The sequence below is a fragment of the Pseudophryne corroboree genome, chromosome 6 (assembly GCF_028390025.1).
Source record: "Pseudophryne corroboree isolate aPseCor3 chromosome 6, aPseCor3.hap2, whole genome shotgun sequence".
NCBI lineage: Eukaryota > Metazoa > Chordata > Amphibia > Anura > Myobatrachidae > Pseudophryne > Pseudophryne corroboree.
The window spans coordinates 487,175,504-487,198,639 of NC_086449.1; the positions used below are offsets into that span (position 1 = coordinate 487,175,504).

The 23,136-nt window shown below is 40.6% G+C and overlaps 1 long non-coding RNA gene across 1 annotated transcript in view; it reads left to right on the plus strand.

Moving 5' to 3' along the window:
• Nucleotides 1-23,136, plus strand: part of LOC134935384 (uncharacterized) — a 55,476-nt gene that overhangs the window by 17,095 nt on the left and 15,245 nt on the right. Inside the window, exon 3 of the long non-coding RNA XR_010180102.1 lies at nucleotides 11,584-11,732. This is a non-coding gene — a long non-coding RNA (uncharacterized LOC134935384). The remainder of the gene's footprint in view (nucleotides 1-11,583; nucleotides 11,733-23,136) is intronic.

The window sequence follows — 23,136 nt, forward strand, 5'->3', positions numbered from 1 at the left end:
TAAGCTGGTTTACTCGCAAGTGGCGCAATATTTTGTATTCTAGACATACTGTATATAGATAGATAGATAGATAGATACTGTAAATAGATAGATAGATAGATAGATAGATAGATAGATAGATAGAACATTACTTTTTTTCCCCCAAGAGATTCTGTGAATGTTAGTTTTAGAATTAAACAGCATGATATATTAATATTTGATTGCTGTTTATCTAATTATTCACAATGACTGTGTATAATGTATAATGGAATCCTGCATGTCGAAAATCTAATGGTACAATTTGTCAGAGGTCAACTACCAGTATCTTAGGTAAGCCAAAGAATGAGATTGATTTTATAACTCATCCTCAAATTTCTAATGTGTTTAATATTTTCAAGTGGACATATATCACACATAATTAATCCAAGGAGGTGAGTGATTGCTTTCATAACCATTAGGATTTCATTGTATTTGATCATTATACCTGTAGCAATTGATATGCTAATGGAATAGCCTTCTTTTAAGCTTGAGTTGAGATTCTATATGAAACTTCATTATCGCCAGATTTCAATTCTTATTACTAAAACTTTCATTTACATTTGCCAGGAAGATAAGAAAAGGAACTCATCACTTGTGCTTTGTATACAGTATGAAATAATTTATTTCATTTCTAATTATTACCTTTTCAATATACAGATAGAATACAACATCTTAAAAAAAAAATATGCAGTTAAAATATTAACCAAGTCCTTAGTTTATGAAATCATGTCTTTATTAGCATCAAAATTCAGTAATAAATCGATTTATTTATCAACTAAGAAATAAAGTCCACACCATGCACACACATTTCCTGCACATGACATTTACTGGTAAATAAACAGCAGCACTGACAAGTGAATCAAAACTGAAGCGCAATTATATTTGCTGTATTTGCATTACAAAATGCACCATTTGCTCATAAGCAGACATACTGTAGGACGTTTATACAAATGCATGGGGTTTTTTTTTTTTTGGAAGGTCATATTTGAGAATTGGTTATTTCAGATAAAATTCACACCGTTCCCATGGAACCTTGGGGCATATTCATCATGAAAAAATTGTGCAATGAGAATTTTTAGTTTTCAATTCTCATTGAATTGTCACACAATTTTTTCATAATTTATTATGCCCCTATGAGAAAATGATCACTTCCGAAAAACTGTGCTTTTTGACAAGACAGTTTTTTGAAAAGTGATAATTTTCCCCTCTGGCTGCCCTGTATTCTTCATGCTGCACATGTGCAGCTCAAGAACCAGGGAGTGAATATTATATATATATATATATATATATATATATATATATAGATATAGATATATATATATAGATAGATAGTTTAAGATGGGTTAATAATTACAATGTGGTTTCCCCTGTAATTAACAAAACAGTTAAACAGTTATGGCCCATTGTTAAAAGTGATCCAAAACTAAATTTGGGTGGTCATGAGGTGATGTCATGTTATACTAGGGGACGCAATTTGAAAGATCTCTTGGTCAAAATTGTATTGTCTGCGTTGAGCAATTCTAATATCCCCCTATTTGGGAGGCATCTATGAATGCCAAATTGTTTCCTTAAAAATATTTAAAATGCCCGCTCTAATATATATTGTAAATGCCTGCACCTCTTATTACCATGTGCCATGAATGTGCGCTATACATAGCAAAACACTGCATCCCATAAGAGAAGACAATACACCCACACATTATCTTAGTTCCAAAGCTCATTGATGTATATATTTGTTATTAAAAGGATATGTATTCAATATATCACAATGTACAGTATACACATAATTACATGATTACAATTTATACAGTAAGCAGTTAATACATACAGTTACAGTTACAGGCCAGCATACAATACCATTATCTTTCTCATATAAATTCGTCTCTCCATATCACTCTCTCTCTCTCGCTGTAAAATCATGCAGGAACTGGTCTAGAAGCAACTCCATCATCCTCTGAGACAAAACAGCAACTGCCTCCTGTGTGATCAGCAATATGTTATCTAGTTTGGGGGAGTGAACTTTCTCATTCATGATGAGTCACTACTCTGTTGGTAAACAGGTTCAGCCTAGGAGACATCCAAAGGGGCTGGCCTGAGCTTCCTGTCCACTACCTGTTTGGAATATCTATTGTTCTAATAAAAGTGATTTTACCTTTCATACATTTAATCATAACTATTTGTTGCAATGTCCTACAACTTAATAACAAGTATCAAATGAATCTACACATTAATCTGCTTGCTTTAATAGTAAATATGACAGGTCTATCTTGCTTCGTTCAAATAATACACATACATGACATTACATCATTATATAATTTTAAATTATCATGATGTCTGGCGCTTGATATTATTATAATCATGTACTGTCTGAAATAAGTGTCGAATCCATCTCTGTGGCATGTCCATGTAAATGCGTGTGTTACCATATTTTGCTGTGCTCGCTGCGCATATTTGCAAGTATAGCGACTCATAATGTGTGTAGTTTGTATGTTCTTTTTATGTAATATTTTTGACTTCGACAGTCCACCCTTTGGCAGTAAACAATAACTGCCATCAATTATTAACATAAGAAAAAAAATATTTAATACAATAATCGGTGACCTAGACACAAGCAGAGGTGGAACTACCGCCAGTGCAACCAGTGCGTTGCACTGGGGCCCGCCTCTGTCCAGGGGCCCAAAGCATGTAATGAGTCAAACTGACTCATTACATGCCGCTGTGTGCTGTGAGCAACCGCTGCCCGCAGTGCACAGCCGCTCGGAGAGGAGCAGCGGTACGGGGGAAGGAGGAGGAGGGAGGTGGAGGAGGGAGCCGCAGCAGCGCTTTGTTACTGGTGGAGGCGCTGCTGCCCCTCTGCTTCACTATAGGCTGTCTTCCGAGAACAGCCTATAGTGAAGCAGAGGGGCAGCAGCAGCAGCGCCTCCACCAATAACACAGCGCTGCTGCGGCTCCCTCCTCCACCTCCCTCCTCCTCCCTCCTCCTCCTTCTCTACTGCCCGGGAATCGTCAAGCTGCACCGAGGAGCCTGAGCCAGCGGAGAGGGTAAGTATAATTCTTCTTTCTTTCTGTCTCTTTCTTTCTTTCTTTCTTTCTTTCTGTCTTTCTTTCGGTCTTTGTTGGGACTGCCTGCCGCAATGTGTAAAAATGGGGAATCTGCCTGCCGCTATGTGTAAAAATGGGTATCTGTCTGCCGCTATGTGTAAAAATGGGGAATCTGCCTGCTGCAATGTGTAAAAATGAGGAATCTGCCTGCCGCAATGTGTAAAAAGGGGGAATCTGCCTGCCGCAATGTGTAAAAAGGGGGAATCTGCCTGCCGCTATGTGTAAAAATGGGGAATCTGCCTGCCGCAATGTGTAAAAATGGGGAATCTGCCTGCCGCAATTTCTAAAAAGGGGGAATCTGCCTGCCGCTATGTGTAAAAATGGGGAATCTGCCTGCCGCAATGTGTAAAAATGGGGAATCTGCCTGCCGCTATGTGTAAAAATGGGGATTCTGCCTGCCGCAATGTGTAAAAATGGGGAATCTGCCTGCCGCTATGTGTAAAAATGGGGAATCTGCCTGCCGCAATGTGTAAAAATGGGGAATCTGCCTACCGCTATGTGTAAAAATGGGGAATCTGCCTGCCGCTATGTGTAAAAAGGGGGACGCTGTCTGCCGTAATGTGTAACAAGGGCACGCTGTCTGCCGTAATGTGTAAAAAGGGGACGCTGTCTGCCGTCATGTGTAAAAAGTGTACGCTGTCTGCCGTAATGTGTAAAAAGGGGACGCTGTCTGCCGTAATGTGTAAAAAGAGGAATCTGTCCACCGTAAGGTGTAAAAGGATCTCTACCTGGTGTAGTGGTGCTACTGTGCGGCGTAATTTGAATAATGGAGACTACTGTGCACCGTTTTATGAATTTTTATTATTTTGTGGCCACACCCCTTCCCCACAAAGCCACCCCACTATGTATTTTTGCGCGCGCCGACGGTGCGCACTGCCCCTGTTTTGCATGCAGGGGTGGGGCTCCGATGCCGTTTCTTGCACACAGTGCTAAAATGTCTGGTTACGGCACTGTTGCTAGGTATCCATTTCTCTGGACCTGAGCAGGTCCCCCTCACCAGATCCTCTCCAGGGGTGAGGGGGTGGACTTGGATGGGATGGGCTGGCCCAAAGCATTTTGTCGCACCTGGGCCCACCGCTCGCTAGTTCCACCACTGGACACAAGTATGTATTCATTTCGCAAATCAGACACTTTACTATATTTGGGGAAGACAGGGAGGAGGACAAGACATCCTCTATATGCACTCGGCGGTCACGGGACCACTGGTTGGGTGTGGGACAACATTCAACCTATAGAGTATGCTGGGACAGTGCTTTGGCCTATAATGTCTGATTTGCGACGAACATTTCACACATACATGTACCTACATCTTTGTACACTGATGTTTGTATTCGACTGAGGTTCTGCTGAGTAGATGAAGAAGACACAAACAATTCGTGAAAGTGACATATAAAATTTATATGATCTACATATTCCTATCATTTTCTGAACATTGTTTTCATTTCTGGAACGTATGCTAGGTCTGTTTAATAATTGAACACGGGTTATAAGTAGTGTCCTTCCTAAATAACATAAACCTTCGGAGTTCGGGGAGAGCCACTCATAAACCTTTCTTCCACATATATTAATGAGCCCTGTATCTGCAATGTGTAAATAGCCATTGTCTGATTGTTCCTGATTACCTCCAAACTCCATAACTACTAGACCTTTGATTTTTCTCTGACTTTAACAAACTGATCGGCTAATCCTGGGATCCTATAAGGAAATCACTCCTTCCTCCAGAACCAGTTCCAGTCCCACACTCGACTCCTCAATAAAAAAAAACCTCGCAAAAATATAATTTCTTGAAAAAAAAATGTTTGTCAGCGGGAAAGAGAGAAAAGAGAAATAGAACAAAACAACTCTTGTTCATAACAAATCAATTACAATGACTGGTCTTTCTGCAATCCTTTAGTACGCTCAGGTAGTGTTCAACAGTGCCGCCTCTCAGTCTTCACGGAACAGAGTCTCTGGTGATACTTTTGCGATCTCACTTCATTTACGAGTTCCTTCTGGACTACCGACTTTCCTGCAATGGGAATCGTTGACCCAAGTCTCTCTCTTGGCTACTTTCACTGGGATAGTGTTGTCAACAAAACTTGGTATGGTCCTTCCCACCTGTCTATTAGGCAACCTGAGTGTAAGAACAATCACACAGTCTCTTGGTTCACAATCAAGACAGTTAGTATTTGGCATACCAGCAATCAGAAGTTTCAAGTTCTTTTGTCAAGTTCTCAAATGCTGGCTCATCTCAATAAGGTACTGTACTGTCACCTCATTGGTGTATTTCTGATCATTGTGCGGATCAATCATGACATGAGGTTGTCTTCCAAAAACAACCCAAAAAAAAGACACAAATACCAAAACAAAAACAAATTTCGAAGAGGGTGATTCGTTGAGTGAAGATCTGGGAGTGGTTCTGATGCTACATAATACTAGTGGCAGTATCTATGATCACAATAGTACAATTTCAAGCTTTGCTCCTACTTCTAGGGGTAGCATTATCTACACACAAATTTCTGCGCAATTTTTCTTTGCGGTAAACACAGCAGCATCCGTGGTGGCAGGAAATGCCTCTACCCAGTTTGAGAAAACATCAGTGCACACCAATACATAACAATAATTCCTAAAGGGTGTTAGCTGTACGAAGTCGATTTGTATTTCCTGAAAAGATCCGTCTGCAGGAGGGATATGGGATGGCTCTGTTGGTATTGCTTTACCAATATTCTTCCTCAAGCAAGCAAGACAGGTCATTGCTCTCTTACCTGCATGAGAATAGAATCCTGGCGCACACCAGTAGGATCTCATCAGCCTGCACATACCCTGTGCCACCTCAGCTAGACTTGGTAGGTATGCTCTGGGGGCTACTGGCTTACCGTGTCCACCTGTCCACAGTCCTGAGGACTCCTGGCCATACCCCTTTGTCCTCCAGACTGCCTTTTCCTGTAGGGAACACAAATTTTTCATTTTAATTTACTATAGTGTGTTTGCAATGTAGAGTACCATGAGCATAACTCGAAGAAAAAAAAACATCTCTAGAGGAGAGAAAGAAGAAGAAAATGAAAAAGAAAATGTCAGGTTTGCCATTCACCAACAGGCATATCAGTGTCTATACAAAATTTCCCTTCACCAGTATTCCCATTCTCCACCTTTGTGCATGACAAGGCACACTGCAGTAATACTGGTGTTATCGTGCTGTTGATATATACTGGGTTTGGGCAGAACTCTGAAGGACCTAGGCATGTGGAGTTTGAACTGTACTTGGGTCCATGTATTGTACCACCCTGTGTGAATGCAAAAGATGAAGAGGAAACTGTAGAGAAACAGAATAGAGGTTGGTGACAGATGAGTTTGTAGAGGTGGAGAAGATTTTATAAAAATTTGACAACTGGATTGGGCACTACGGGGAAGTGATTCTCTACTTGGTCTACTCCCCTTAAAAAAAAATTCTGTGTTTGTCGTATCGCTATTGGGACTATCCCAGCCATCAATCCAGTGTCCTGTCAATCCTAAATTCATAGGGAACCCGGTATCTGTGAGATAATTTCCTCTACCTGTGATGGACATGCATCTAGAACAGTAGAATGCGACATTATTCTTCGTGGGTGTCTAACATACTTTGTACTTCCTGAGCGGGAGCACAGTATATGTATATCATATCTGACAAAATTAAGTTAATCGGGGGCCATTTCTGCTAGGAAAAAGAAGCAAAAGTTTAGAGGCCCCATCTTAACCACAGCAAGTTTTGTCAAAGGGTAATGTTGCATTTATTTTGTTCTTCCCATTAGCCGAATCTGTGTTTTCTATATGGCTTATGATTCCTTACTATATGTCCCTTGGTCCCGTCTATGTGTTTAATAATGTGGCTTTTGTTTTCTGTCTAGGGGGTCTATATTGACTATGTGTCCTACTACTCCTACAGTCTCTGGCAAAATGCCCTTCCTTCCTACAAGAGTAACATATTATTGACCATTAGAGGTCTGGGGTTTGGACTGATGGGTCTTTCCTGTATGTGCCAGTATACTTACCGTCCTCAACCTCTCCACCTGTTGTTCTCTGCGCATAGCACTATTCTTGTGATGTTCAATAGCACACTATCTAAGATTAGCTACTGTGACCCCTATCCAATTTTGCAAAGAAGTCTGCACCCTGACACTCAATGCCTTATTGAGCCCGTCCATTTGCACAGAGACAGCCACCTCCCATTTGCCGAATTAGTGTTTACCAGTGGTCTTATCCAGATGGAGAGTTTTCTATTACTGCAAAAGACAACAAAAAAAAAAGTTTAACAAGCTTCTAGGTCATGCGTAGTATTCATTCAATCCTTCTCATCCCGTATTAAGGGTCAGTACATGGTCCAACAAACATTTCCGAGCTCATCTTGACTAGGGGCATTACTAGGAATTAATACTTTTTATATGGTAACTGAAACAAATACCCGGGGGTTACCTTGTCTCTGTCCGCTTTCCTACTGGCAAATACTAATGTGCGGACAGGTTTTTCTCCACTTCTGACGTTACTTTCTTGATTTTTTTTTGTTTTATTTTTGAGTTTTACTATATATGTACACAAATGATACCATACTTACCTGTTCCAATGGTCTCAGCCACTTCCCCCACAGGCTACTGCTCTTCTTTTACCGGTTGGATACTCCTCTGGGTGCATGAGAAATGGCTGAAAACAATCAGGTCACCTTCTCCTCCTAAATAAAACTTCAACATTCATTAGTACATATATAGGCTACAGTCATATTTTTCATATTTTTATTATTTTGTATAGTTTGTATGCTGGCCGTAACTGCTTCCACATCTACATATGGCGGTGTACTTGCATTCTCTTTTTTTATTCCTACTTGTTTATTGTTGCTACAAGTTCAAACAGTTCTTATATTTCCATTCTTGTCTTATATGACTTTGGTTAGACATACTACCTGCAATACCTTAGGATCAAACTCACCAACCCCTCTTGCTGCCACAGGTTTAAACAATTTGTATGTCTGACCCTTTGTTTTCGGGATTTTATCAGACATATTCTTATCCTTAAGTTCTGCAGTACCTCTGGTTAAAAGCTGCCCACCTTAGGGAATGATACCCTATTGTTGTTAGTCATACGTACCCATTCAGACAAAAAGTATTCAGCGTGTGGACCATATTTCCCACACATAATACTTTTTCCTTTTTTTTTTTAAACCTCGCTGACCCCTTGGGCCGCGACTCTTCAGCCTTAACCCTGGCTAAACGTCTCTTAGTTGAGCAACTGGCTCCCATAATTGTGGGACTTTTCCCACAAACACCAAAATATTCAATATAAGGTGACGGTGAAAGTTCTCCAAGCACTTCCACCCACTCTCGACCACATTGGCCAGTACTACCATACACTGTCGATAGCGAAAGCAATGTACCCAACATAGGGCCCCTATTGACCTATATTTACTGGAAGTTTTTAGGAATAACTTACCCTTTCCAGTAAAGTATCTGTCGTTGGAGATTTTCCTGAGAGAGACCAGTGAAACTCCCTATGCACTTTTTATACACAAATCACGCTTGCATATGCTGTATACAGCGCTAATGATACCGCGATTTTACGCAAAAGCTCGTAAAAGGGATATCAAGTTGCGCTATATATCGCACCCACAAATGCGCGGTCCAATCGCACAGCGTATAGGTACTTGTTACTTATCTGCCGTACAACCACTGGAATCGAATCACAAGCTGCGAAACCTCAGCCGGAGCGTATTAAAAAAATTACATGGGTTACACAGTTCACAATTCACAATTCCCTACCATGCTCCTGTGCAAGTCTCCTCACGACTTATATATTTCAAATCCTATACTAACGTGAGTCAGCCGCCTCACGCCACCAAGCCTCCACTCACTTGGTGTACCGAACGACGGGATCCCGAATTCTGGGGTTTAAATCCACTCACTCCTACGTTCGTTCACTCAAATACACTTGGTTTTTCTGTACAGAAAATGTTAATTCATTCAGATTGGCAGCTTTACCCCCAGAGGCAATACAGTTTAAACAAAAGTTTTATACTAATCTGCTTTAGAAACCGGGTAGTTTTGTGCTATTGTAGCCTGGCTACTGTCCCACCTTTGAACTAAACGACACTATTGTGTAATTTGTACTTAGCGCCCGCACTCTTATGCACTTTGCGTAAACACGAGACCGTGCGTGTCTCTTACGCTGTGTGTGCAGTCCTGTACTTTGTCCGAGACACGTGTACAAAACCCTGCGTCCGCAATAAAACAAATCACACAGCTCTATAAATGTGAACAATACTAATTACTATTGCCCACTAGACACAGCTTATTCTGTATAAACTTTTATGCAGACCTGCGTTTGTGTCTTTACACTTCCTTAAAATACTGTTATTTCAAATTTACCTATATAGCAACAAATGTATCCGATTTCACACAGATCTATAATGACTGCAATAATCTATAATTTAAATTATATGATTCAGATTGGATAGCTATCTTGCAGAACATACACTGATATAAATATACACATAATTATAATAATATTATATATATATGTATCATTCACTAGCCTTCTATGTGACTCATTTACCCATTCAGTGCTTCTAATTTGCATATCAAAGCTATTTGCTTTTCACTGCTAAGAAAAAGCAGTTACACAGGTTAATTTGCATTTCAATGGCTATCCTACAGCAAACAAAGAGTTAACTAAATCCTGGGAAAGAAGATGAAAAAAAAATGTTTTTTTTTTTCTTTTCTTTTTTGTGTGCAATTTCTTACACTAAGCCAAGCATTTATCTCACCATTTACTCTCACTAGGTCCAACTGAAACTATTTGTAATTGACTATGGCATGGGTTAAATAAATGCATTGGTAACTCATAAATGGTGCTTGATGTGACCAAGGAAACTGATTGTTCTGAGCAGACTGAAAATCAGCTATTTAGAAAATGACCTTCCTAAAATGGCCACTGCTCCTCCCCCTTCCACATCCATGAGGATTACACAAAATGGTGGACAGGCCATGTGGTTAGTCCAAAATGGAGGACAGACCATGCTGCTTCCTTTGTCACAAAGAAATCACACATTATACAAGCACCAGAAGTTATTTTAGGCCTGAGTTTAAAAAAAAACCTATATCAAGGCTATGCAGCAACTTTTAAATGTACTTTTAAACCTACTTAACAGATAAACAATCCAATCTGAATCAAACACAATATGACTTATTTGAACTTTGTTTTGCAACAATAAAAATAAATTTTAGCATTTTAAATATTATGAGAAACGCATTGTCCCTTGAAATTTCATATCATTGGCTTACTGATATCACAACAATACACACAGACATGATTTTCTCAGCTTTACGATGCGTCCACCACAAGCTGATCGACCACAGCGTCGTTTTATAATGTACAGTGCATCATTAAGACCATGATATCGCGGACCAGCCCCCATCAGTGAATGCCAAATTGTTTCCTTAAAAATATTTAAAATGCCCGCTCTAATATATATTGTAAACGCCTGCACCTCTTATTACCATGTGCCAAGAATGTGCGCTATACATAGCAAAACACTGCATCCCATAAGAGAAAATAATACACCCACACATTATCTGAGTTCCAAAGCTCATTGATGTATATATTTGTTATTAAAAGGATATGTATTCAATATATCACAATGTGCAGTATACACATAATTACATGATTACAATTTATACAGTAAGCAGTTAATACATGCAGTTACAGTTGCAGGCCAGCATACAATACCATTATCTTTCTCATATAAATTCGTCTCTCCATATCACTCTCTCTCTCTCTCTGTGTAAAATTATGCAGGAACTGGTCTAGAAGCAACTCCATCATCCTCTGCGACAAAACAAATGTGTGTAGTTTGTATGTTCTTTTTATGTTATATTTTTTACTTTGACACATCGTACAGGATGCTTTAAATGTACGTGCACCACCTGCCAGTTTCTTCTTACGGGTAACACGTTTCAGCATCCCCATTTGGGTAAAACATATAAGATACTTCATCATTTCACCTGTAATTCCTCACACGTTGTTTATCAAATTACTTGCCCGTGCGGCATGAGTTATATCGGTAAAACCAAAAGTAAATTTAAGGAGCGTATGGGTAACCACAGGAGTTCAATACGGGCTGCTTTAAATTCGGGTACAAGTGACCAACCAGTGGCTCAGCATTTTGCGGAATTTCATCACCCTTTGTCTAGTCTTAGATACAGGATGATAGATACTATACCTGTGTCTGTTAGAGGGGGTGACCGCTCTTTGTGTCTTTTAAAATGTGAGGCACAATGGATTTATAGATTAAATGTAATCTCCCCATATGGTTTAAATTAAAGTATATCGTTTGCTAACTTACGTTGTAGTATTCATTTATTTGCCTCTTGTTTTTTATTATTGCTTAATGTGGCTTTGACCAAGTTTAGTTAGGTTATTTGGAGATGCTATTTACATGTAATGATATGTTTTGTATTATAGTATTCTTCTGCCTACTTCCGCTTACATGTTGCCATGGTAATGATACACGTACGCGTCTCTCCTACGACGTCAGCACAGTGCGGCGACTGGGCGGGTGCTCAGTCCCAGCCCGGGAGCCGTCATTTTTCTGTTTGGTGAGCACTATAAAGGTATGTCTATTTTTATGTATTGTAATCCTGATGACCATATTCTATATATTGAAACGTTGATTGAAATTAGACAGCGTCCGTCTTAAATGTTTGAGTGCTGCACCAGCATTCTCTCTCTCTCTCTCTCTCTCTCTCTCTCTCTATATATATATATATATATATATATATATAAACAAGTGAAAACAAGCGCCTCCTAATGCAATATTATAATACTGGGTAACCTGCACCAATATAAAAACACCCTAAGAATTGGAGGTGTACCGTTATAGGTGGTATTCAGACCACCTTAATGCAGATATTTTCATCCAAAGCAGCACGATTCTGGAATTAACTTCTGGAATGTTCAAGACACTCGGATCTCCTTAACCATGACTCGCACAATCACCAGAATGTAAAAGATGAAAGGGCCATAGTGTAGTAAATTTTATACATTTATTAAACATAAAAACAGTTGGTAAAAAGTTGCCCGTACCATATAAAAAAATTATAACAGCTTATCTGAAATACGTGACTCAGGCCCACGGTTTTCCACTCAACGTGTTTTGTCCGTTTGCTATCCACTGGACTTCCTAAGGAGTGTATACACACCAGCCCACAGGGCACATATTTATACCCCTCTCAAAAATGGGAGGTATGTTAATTGGCTTCAAAGCAGGAAATAACATACGCGTCACACCCCCTGATGAAGTCCTCGTGATGAAACGCATTGGGCGTGGTAACTGGACACTTGACGTAACAACGTTACTGCTGACTTGATCGTGTGTGGTCCCGAGCCAGGGATCGGTTGATGAGCTGAGAATAGAGGCCGCTCCACTGATGCTGTCCGGAGGCGTTTCGGTGTGATACATCAAGCTGCTTGTCTCTAACTGAGATGTATGTATGCATATACCTTTTGTAATTAAATGCTTACAACTGTTTTACTTATACTCCGCGCTCCTCATTTGTTCTTTTGCATGTATCTAAACTAAGCCCGTGGTACGGTTCTAATTGGAGAAAGCAGCAGAGGACAAAAATAGTGTGATCAAGATATGGAAATATTGGACCTTCTAAATTATACTGGACTGGTTTGGAATATCGCGCAATTATTTCTTGTCCACTATATATATATATATATATATATATATATACATACAGCAGCCGCGGCACTCCTGGTGTCTGACTTAAAAGAAGACTCTTGTACAGGCAGATGTAAAGTGACAACGTTTCAATGACTTTTATTGAGTTATTTTCCTCAGGTCTAAGCAACAAACAAACACATCTTACCTTACAAAGCCTCTAATCACCCTGTGTGAACAAATGCCTGCGTCACTTGCCCCGGCCGTGCTCCCCATCACCATGCCAACAGTGTAAACAACTACAGAGAAGCTGCAGAGAAAACATTCAAACAAATATCGGCATCAAATGATGCCAGAGCACTGTACCGCCATGATCAACATAAGTACATGTTGCAATAAACATAACACCCCATGTATCAAATCCCAGCAGATGCTGTAAAACATTTGTTAGCAACATAATGAGTATAAACATCAAGCTACAGAATACAGGTTACTACCTATGACATCAACATAGACATGTAACCTGTATAGAAGGCAGCATATTGTGCATAGCTTATCATTATCCTAATACATCAGCATAACAAAATAGACAAATGGAATACTAAGTACGTGCCATGCATTACCATTGTACTATGCTACTGGAAGCAACCAAAACACGCTGCATTCTATGGCTGCCTAGTGACAGACTATCTTATAGAAAACAATAAAAGTCATTGAAACGTTGTCACTTTACATCTGCCTGTACAAGAGTCTTCTTTTAAGTCAGACACCAGGAGTGCCGCGGCTGCTGTATATATGATTTACCTATTACGGAGGCACCCGGTGCAGTAACCATACTTAAAGGGGAGCCGGATCACAAGGACATATATATATATATATATATATATATATATATATATATATATATATATATAGTAGACAGCGTGGGCCGCACAGCACTAAGAAATCTCCAAGAGGGTGCTCGGTCAAGGACTTTTCAATATGAATATCACCACACCATGAGGCTCCAGTTGGGGCTATGTTGTAGATGAGACCAGCACTCCGGAACAGTCAAACAGTTTATGCCATTTATTGTGCAAATTCAGCAATTAGTACCATCACAAGCTCCCCTGACGACGGCAATAGCCGAAACAGCTGTTGGGAGACTCGGCTGGGTAGGATACGTATCCCCAGCATACACAGGATATGTGAGATACTTGATTATATTTAAATCATGTTTACAAACTGCTGAATTTGCACAGATAAACCCGCTTGTGATGGTACTAATTGCTGAATTTGCACAATAAATGGCATAAACTGTTTGACTGTTCCGGAGTGCTGGTCTCATCTACAACATAGCCCCAACTGGAGCCTCATGGTGTGGTGATATTCATATATATATATATATATATATATATATATATTTGTGACAATAGGCAAAAGTTCCACTTAATACAGATATTTATTTAAAATCCAGAAAAATATGGAAACCATAAAGTTCATTGTTGTACATATTTCCTTTATGTCTCCTCCTTCACGTCATGTAAATTGTAGGTCACAGACAAGACAAATAATCCTTTTAACGCGTTTCGTCTCATGGTGAGATTTCATCAGGGGTGTATCTACAAGTGTAAGATGCAATTTTTAAGACATTAGTTTATATAGTAATTTTAACAATCCATAAACCATGAAAAAAATATTTAAAAAGAAACCATATAAAATACAATACAATACAGTATGACAAATCAGACTGATGATATGAATAAACAATAGTTAGTTTAAAGAAAGAATGCATAAGCAGGCAGAGAGAAATAAAGTATCAACTTCATATGGGCACATACCTTACTGTAAATGAAGAACCCATCAAAACAGTTAGAAGTAGGTAAAAATGCCCTTGGACACTCATGTCCTAAAACGGATGAGTACCAGGTTCTTGTACAACGTGGCCCAATCACCTATTGAAAAAACATTAGAATAACCTTTGTATATACATTTTGGGGTTTAGCTTTAAGAGAAAAGTGATTCGATGTGGACCACTCATAAAGGAGGGGAGCACATACCTGATTGGTTCACAAAGGATGTATGGGAAATCAGATACTAAGAAAATCAAGGATAAATCCCAAGCATATTCGACCTGATGGTTGTATAATTAGCTTAGCGTTAGTGCTTATATATTTCCCATAACATCAAGTCATATTATTATTATGTTTCTACAGTGCTAATCTCTGTATGTAGTCATAGTCCAAATCAACTCCTTAATGTTTTTGTTGATTCCCAAAATAGGGACTGGTTACATATATATTGAATTATTTTAGGAATATTAACAGTACATTACAAATAAGACCTTCTACTACAGTACTGTATTAAACAAATTCACAATTCATAGTAAATAGGGGTTATCTGTCTTGATTGTGACCTCTCGTACATGAAGTGAAGGAGGAGACATAAAGGAAATCTGCAAAACATTGATCTTTACTGTTGCCATATTTTTATGAATTTTAAATAACTAGTTGTATTACAACTTCTATTGTTCTAAATGTTGAATACCATATTCCGCCAATAGGCGATATTGACTGATAGTGTGAACGGCTTTAGGACCGTAACAACTTTAAGGTGCCAATTCACTATTGTCACATACAGTATATCTATCTTCTCAGTTCTTTCTAGCAGGGAACTTAGTGAAATACGGCTGCCTATCATTACATTATTTTATAAACTTAATCCAATACCTAGATAGCGCAGAAAGAAAGTATTGTTTGTTTATAGGGGTGGTCTTCAGATTTGTCGGCTGTCGGGATCCTGGCGCACAGTATACTGGCGCTGGAATCCCGACAGCTGGCCTACTGGCCTACTGACACAGTTTCTCCCTCTTGGGGGTCCACGAACCCCCTGAAGGGAGAATAGTTAGCGTGACACTACCATGCCCGCAAGGGGCTCATTTGCGCTTGCACGCTGTCGATATGCTGGCAGTCGGGATTCTGGCACCAGTATGCCGTGCATCGGGCCCCCGTCAGGCAGCATACCATACTACACCCGTTTATATATATATATATATATATATATATATATAACAAATATAGACAGGGGTAAGCGCTGGTTATTGCTTTGAGATATCAATGAACAATAAAAACCACAAATGTGCTTGTGAAATCAAGTGCATAAAAATAAATGCTTAAAAAGTCACTAGGTCCTCCTTCAAATTTTCATGGACCGCTGCTCCCCTCTGATCAATCCGATTCCCACGGATGTAATGTATCTGTTAAAAAAGCATATATAGGGGGCGCTCCATAGTGCATAAAAGTATTTAATAAAAATAGACAGACGTACAGGATAAGATTAAACTCGTACCGCAAGGTAACCAGTGTGGGCTGGTTACCACATGATTTCACAATAATCTCCCGACAAAGGCTGGAACCAGAAGTCACTTAGTCCGTATTGGAATCCTCACCCCGCCGTTAGCTGCTGCCTTTTGAGGGCCGCGAGTAGGAACACATCAGCCGTGGACTTCGGGATTCAACAGCCCCAGCGAGTACATGTGTCAGTTAGCTCCGCCTTAACGCGTTTCGTCATCGACTTCGTCAGAAGGCTGGAGTATCTGACGCTGTGATCATCTTAGAGTTTGTCAAGTTTACATTCAGTTTAAATGTGTTTCCTTGTTGTTGTAAATTCAGCGTACGACTCAAAGATGTAACATATGAAGAATCCAATGTGTTTCGTCCCAAAGACTTCTTCAGGGGTACAGAATAGAAGTACAAGTGATCCTCACAGAGTCCAGTGTATATATAATATTCCCTATACAGCCACCCTCCCCCCCCTTCCCCAACGCCGGCTCCTGCATAGGGTGCATGGTAGCAGGGACTATGTTGTAGCCTCCGGCCCTACTCACCACCCCCCGCCGGCTTCTTCATAAGGGGTGCCCAGCTGCAGGGAACATGCTGCAGCTGCGGACCTTCCCCCACCACCACCCCTCTCCTGCACAAGCTGCCGTGTATATAGCAGCTTGTGCAGAGATTTGGAAGCTGTTCACCATAGCAGGATGGTGAACAGTTTCAAAGTCAAACTCTGGGAAAAATGCTTTTCCGGAGTTTGATGAATGTCACAATTACTACATCTCCTGCGGAGTGTAGAAATTGTGGCATTTTAGTGATAATGATTACGGCCCCTTCTCTTATAAATAAGATATACTTGTAACTAGTCCTTTGATCCACTCTGATATAGAATATAATTAAAAATTAAACATACAAAAAAGCACACAATAGTGCATTACCCTAAAAATGATACAGATTTATTAAAGTGCTAACAATAAAGCACTACCAATTAATGAGTACCTGTACATACACACACTAAAACACGCCAAAATAATATGACTTAAAGTGGTTACCCAAATTAAGCTAAAATAAAGTTCAAAACATAACCCTTTTCTCATACCCAGGATGAGGAGAGGGGCAGAAGGAACATCTAGATGGGGGCCAGGTTCTGGGAAAAAATGAAGCTCACACAGCGCCTCACCAATCCATTTCAGATGTAATCCTTTTTCAAGGTGTTGTGTAGTCTACCAAAAGTGGATTAATATACCCTTATACAGATCACATGATCCCAAACAGGAGGGGCCAGGTCCAGCCCCTTTCACTTGCGCAGACCTGCATTATAGAATATAGAATATAAAACAATAGAATATAAAACATATCTAATACATTCAAAATCCTAACTGTGTGGTAACAGGAATACATGTATGCAAAAAACAGACATATAAAAACATATCTATATAGATATGGGAAGGAAGACCCAGATTTTGCATAAAGGCTGCTAATCATATGGCTCACAGCACATACTATATATACTGTATGTATTTATTTATTTATTTATGTATGTATATTTAATTGTATGTGTGCCAACTTTTACAGATCACTGAGGTGATCCTTCCACCCACCCTTATTTTGTATAAACAGGACATGCACACTTTAACAAACCAATCATTTCAGAGACAGGGTCTGCCACATGACTGTGGCTGAATTGATTGGTTTGTTTGGGCCACCACAAAAAGAAGCAATTAATCCCCCCACCAAAAAAGAAGCAATTAATCTCTCCTTGCACAAACTGGCTCCTACAGAGGCAAGATGTCGTCCTCATTCTCATCCTCTGATTCCTCACACCTTTCAGTGTGTACATCCTCCTTCTCACAGAGTATTAATTTGTCCCCACTGGAATCCACCATCACAGGTCCCTGTGTACTTTCTGGAGGCAATTGCTGGTAAAGGTCTTCCTGGAGGAATTTATAATTAATTTTGATGAACAGCATCTTCTCCACATTTTGTGGAAGTAACCTCCTCTGCCGATCACTGACAAGGTTACCAGCTGTACTAAACACTCTTTCAGAATACACCCTGGGGGGGGGGCAACTTAGGTAAAATAAAGCCAGTTTGTGCAAGGGCCTCCAAATTGCCTCTTTATCCTGCCAGTATACATATGGACTGTCTGACATGCCTACTTGGATGCGGTCACCAATATAATCCTCCACCATTCTTTCAATGGTGACAGAATCATATGCAGTGACAGTAGATATGTCAGTAATCATTGGCAACACTTGCTCCTGACTGTCCTGCATCACCCCCAGCGAGTGGGCTAGGAAATTTTATCCTTTCCCCACAGCCCCAGTTGCAGGAGAAAATGAAGGAGGAGCTGTTGACGGGTCACATTCCACTTGAGTTGACAATTTTCTCACCATCAGGTCTTTGCACCTCTGCAGACTTGTGTCTGCCGAATAGAGAAATACAACATAGGTTTTAAACCTAGGATCGAGCACGGTGACCAAAATGTAGTTCTCTGATTTCAATAGATTGACCACCCTTGAATCTTTGCAAAGCGAATGAAAGGCTCCATCCACAAGTCCCACATACTTAGCGGAATTGCTTTATCTTAGCTCCTCCTTTAATTTGCAGCTGCTTCTGCAAAAGCCTGATGAGGGGAATGACCTGACTCAAGCTGGCAGTGTCTGAACTGACTTCACGTGTGGCAAGTTTGAAGGGTTGGAGAACCTTGCACAACATGTAAATCAGTCTCCACTGCGCTTGAGTCAGGTGCATTCCCCCTCCTTTTGCCTATATTGTAGGTGGATGTATAAGCTTGAATGGCCTTTTGCTGCTCCTCCATCCTCTGTAGCATATAGTGTTGAATTCCACCTCATTACCACTTCTTGCTTCTGGTGATGGCAGGGCAGGTTCATGAGTGTTTGCTGGTGCTCCAGCCTTCGGCACGCAGTGGCATAATGTCAAAAGTGGCCCGCAATTTTTCGGGCCATCAACAGCATCTTCTGCACGCCCCTGTCATTTTTCAAAAAATTCTGCACCACCAAATTAATTGTATGTGCAAAACATGGGATGTGCTGGAATTTGCCCAGATGTATTGCACGCACAATATTGGTGGTGTTGTTCGATATCACAAATCCCCAGGAGAGTCTAAGTGGGGTAAGCCATTGTGTGATGATGTCCCTCAGTTTCCGTAAGAGTTTGTCAATGGTGTGTCTCTTGCAGAAACCGGTGATACACAGCGTAGCCTGCCTAGGAACGAGTTGGCGTTTGTGAGATGCTGCTACTGGTGCCGCTGCTGTTGTTGCAGCGGGAGGCAATACATCTACCCAGTGGGCTGTCACAGTCATGTAGTCTTTAGTTTGCCCTGCTCCACTTGTGCACATGTCCGTGGACAAGTGGACACTGGGTACAACCGCATTTTTCAGGACACTGAGGACATTTTTCTTAATGTTCCTGTACAGTCCAGGAATCGCTTGCCTGGTGAAGTGGAATCTAGATGGGATTTGGTACCAGGGAAACAGTACGTCCATCAACTGTCTAAATCCCACTACACTAATGGCCGATATCGGATGCACCTCTAACACCAGCATAGTTGTTATGGCCTCAGTAATCCGCTTTGCAACAGGGTGACTGCTGTCATATTTCATCTTCCTTGCAAAAGGACTGTTAAACAGTCAATTGCTTAGTTGAAGTAGTACAAGTGGTCTTCCAACTTCCCCTCTGGGATGACGATCGACTCCCAGATTCAACAACAGCAGCGGCAGCAGTAGGCGTATAACTCAAGGATCCTCTGGAGGAATCACGGTTAGGAGAGAACTCGTCAGTTATGCCAGTGACATGACCTGCAGGACTACTTCCGTTCCTGACTAAGGAGGAAATTGACGTTGAGGGAGTTAGTGGTGTGGCTTGCAGGAGCTTGGGAACAAGAAGAAGAAGGGATTTAGGTGTCAGTGGACTGCTTATGCTCTTACCCAAAGTTTCTGAACTTGACAATGACTTATGATGAATGCGCTGCAGGTGACGTATAAGGGAGGATGTTCCTAGGTGGTTAACGTCCTTACCCCTACTTATTACAGATTGACAAAGGCCAACACACAGCTTGACACTTGTTATCCGGATTTGTGGAGAAATAATTCAACACCGAAGAGGTGGCTTTTTTGGTATTTTGCCCAGGCATGACAATGGGCTTTCTCATCCAACACCTGTCTCCACTTGTGACTTATTCAAACAAACCACATCACGATCAGAATCCTCATCGTCAACTTCTGTCTCAGCGCCAGCTACATCAATATCCTCCTCATGCTGGTGTACGTCTACAGTGACATCCTCAATATCAGTATCAGCAACTGCACTGGCGATGTTCTTCCCAGCACTTGCAGGGAGCATGCAAATGGTGGTAGGAGCCTCCTCTTTCCATACAGTCTTGGGAAGGTCAGGCCTAGACATCGCAACCGCGGACACACTTGGACTCTCCTTGGGGATTTGTGATATCTATGAACGCACGGTTGTTTTTTCCTTGCTTTTACAAGCTTAATATTTTAATTTTTCAAGATGGATGAGGCCTTCCATCCTCATGAGAAGCTGAGCCACCAGTCATGAACATAGGCCAAGCCCTTAGCCTTTCCTTGCCACTTCGTGTCGTGAATGGCATATTGCCAATTTTATGTTTCTAGTCAATTTCTTTTTTTCTGATTATTAATTTTTGCTTCTTAGATTTTACATGCCCTCTATTACATTGGGAATCAGCCTTAGCAGATGACGTTGATGGAATTGCATCATCAATGTCATGACTGGTGGCAGCAGCAGCTTCAGCACTAGTACTAGAAACTGGAAGTGGTTCCTGATCTTCCACTATTTTTTCCTCCAAATTGTTGTTCTCCATTTCAAAGGACAGCACCCCTTTATTAATACAGCACACAGAACAGTGCCCCTTTATTTTCACAGCACCCCTGTATTCTTACAGCATACGGGACCAGTGTGCTTTTATTTGAACAACAGAAGCACCCCTGAATATTACAGCATACAGGGCCCGTATAATCATATTTTACAAGCAGCACCCCTATATTTTTACAGCATACAGGATCAGTGTGATTTTATTTGAACTGCAGTGTGCTTTTACTACGCTCATAATGGTCAAATAATGTGAGCAACAAGCAATCTCATCCAACTGGTACTGCCCAGGGTTGGGTATCGCTTACCAGTGGCTGTGATCCCGGCGCTATCAATAATATACTGCAAATCTGTGTGTACAGTATATAGCAAATAAAAAAAGAGGGGAATTTGTCATATTTTGGTTAAAACATTTAAACTTGCAGCCCATTATTATGGCCATCAAATACAGGGGAACTCCAACACAGTTTTTTCACGATATTTCAAAGATTATACTTTTGAGGGGGACTCCATGCATTTTTCAGTTTTTTTAACCATTCATATACACAGTAACACAAAAGCACTGCAGAGATCACATTGATCTGTGCAAGCTTCTACAGAACACACTTCTCACATGGTGGTCTATTTGATTCTTCTATTTTGGTCTGAATTTGCTCTGTGTTTTAAACGGGATCCGGTCTGAAGATTGACACTGTCTAGGTCGACAATGTTTAGGTCGACCACTACAGGTCGACAAGGTCCGAAGGTCGACAGGGTTTCTGGGTCGACATGTGCTAGGTCGACAGGTCAAAAGGTCGACATGAGTTTTTTAAAAAAAATCTTTTTTAACTTTTTCATTCTTAATGATCCACATGGACTACGATTGGAATGGTAATCTGTGCCAAGCAAAGTGAGGCACCTTGCCTGAAGCACGGCGAATGAAGCGAGCCATGCAAGGGGACAAGGTGCACTAATTGGGCTTCCCGGTCACTGTACGGAGAAAACGACACCCAAAAAACATTAAAAACTCATGTCGACCTTTGGACCTGTCGACCTAGCACATGTCGACCTAGAAACCCTGTCGACGTAGTGACTGTCGACCTATAGTGGTCGACCTAAACATTGTTGATTTAATGATCCACACCCGTTTTAAACACATTTCTTAGTAAATCAACTGTTTGATGGTCAATTAACTTCTATTTCCAGGTTTGACCATTTGTTTCTATTCAGATTGATTGTTTACGCCTGAGTTTGGATTTAGTAAATCTCTGAGTTTCAAAAACTGGCTAAACTCCCACGAGAATGTTAAATTAAACAATCATGATTATTAGTATATTTATTCCGCAGTGTACAGTATATTACTGTTCTTATTACTGGATGTTGTCCATGTCCCCATCAGCTGCACCCCGAAAATCAGAAGTAAAAAAATGTTTTGTTCTTCTGGTGTCAACAATATTCTCCAGTCTTTTATTAAAACTACATTATAAAGGTAACGTACACAAACGGGATCCTTTTTCCAAGCGCCTAAGGATGAAACTGCAGCTGTCTTTCAAAGCACGCTAATCATCTAATCAGCACCAAACCAAATGTCAAGAGAAATAAAAACTTTGAAATTTCGACAGAGCTGTTCATAAACCATTTTATATCATCACATGCTTTCAAATATTCCTTCCAGCATCCCAATTGTATCCATAAGTTTTATCACAGTCCAAAACGCAATATAATAAAAAGTAAAAAATGTTTATTTAAAAAAATCTTAAAAAACTTTGATTCCACTTCTGTTAAATCAGTATGCACTTTTAGCGGGATTCACAGTTCGGTTTCAAAAAACTGGGATTTACCTCACCAGACCTCCCGGACTCCAGTTGTCTGTATGATACTCTCCTCCTACCGGGACTTTAGCTACCCGGCACTGTGCACACGAGGGCTATCTCTTCTGCTGGCCGTCCTCCGGTCCTCTATACCCGATGGAACTTCTACGCCGCTGCGTCTCCCGCTACCCGTGCTCTCTGATCTTAATCGACTCACGGCTCTCCCCTCTCATATGAAGTGACCAAATCCACCAGCCGCCAAAGCGTTTCTTCACAATCTGGGTCTTTGTCAAGGCGTGGGTGGATCTGGTCTGGTCACTAATTTATACCCTGTCCTGGAGATCCGGTGTGCTAACTCCCTTATGTAATTATACAGATTTCT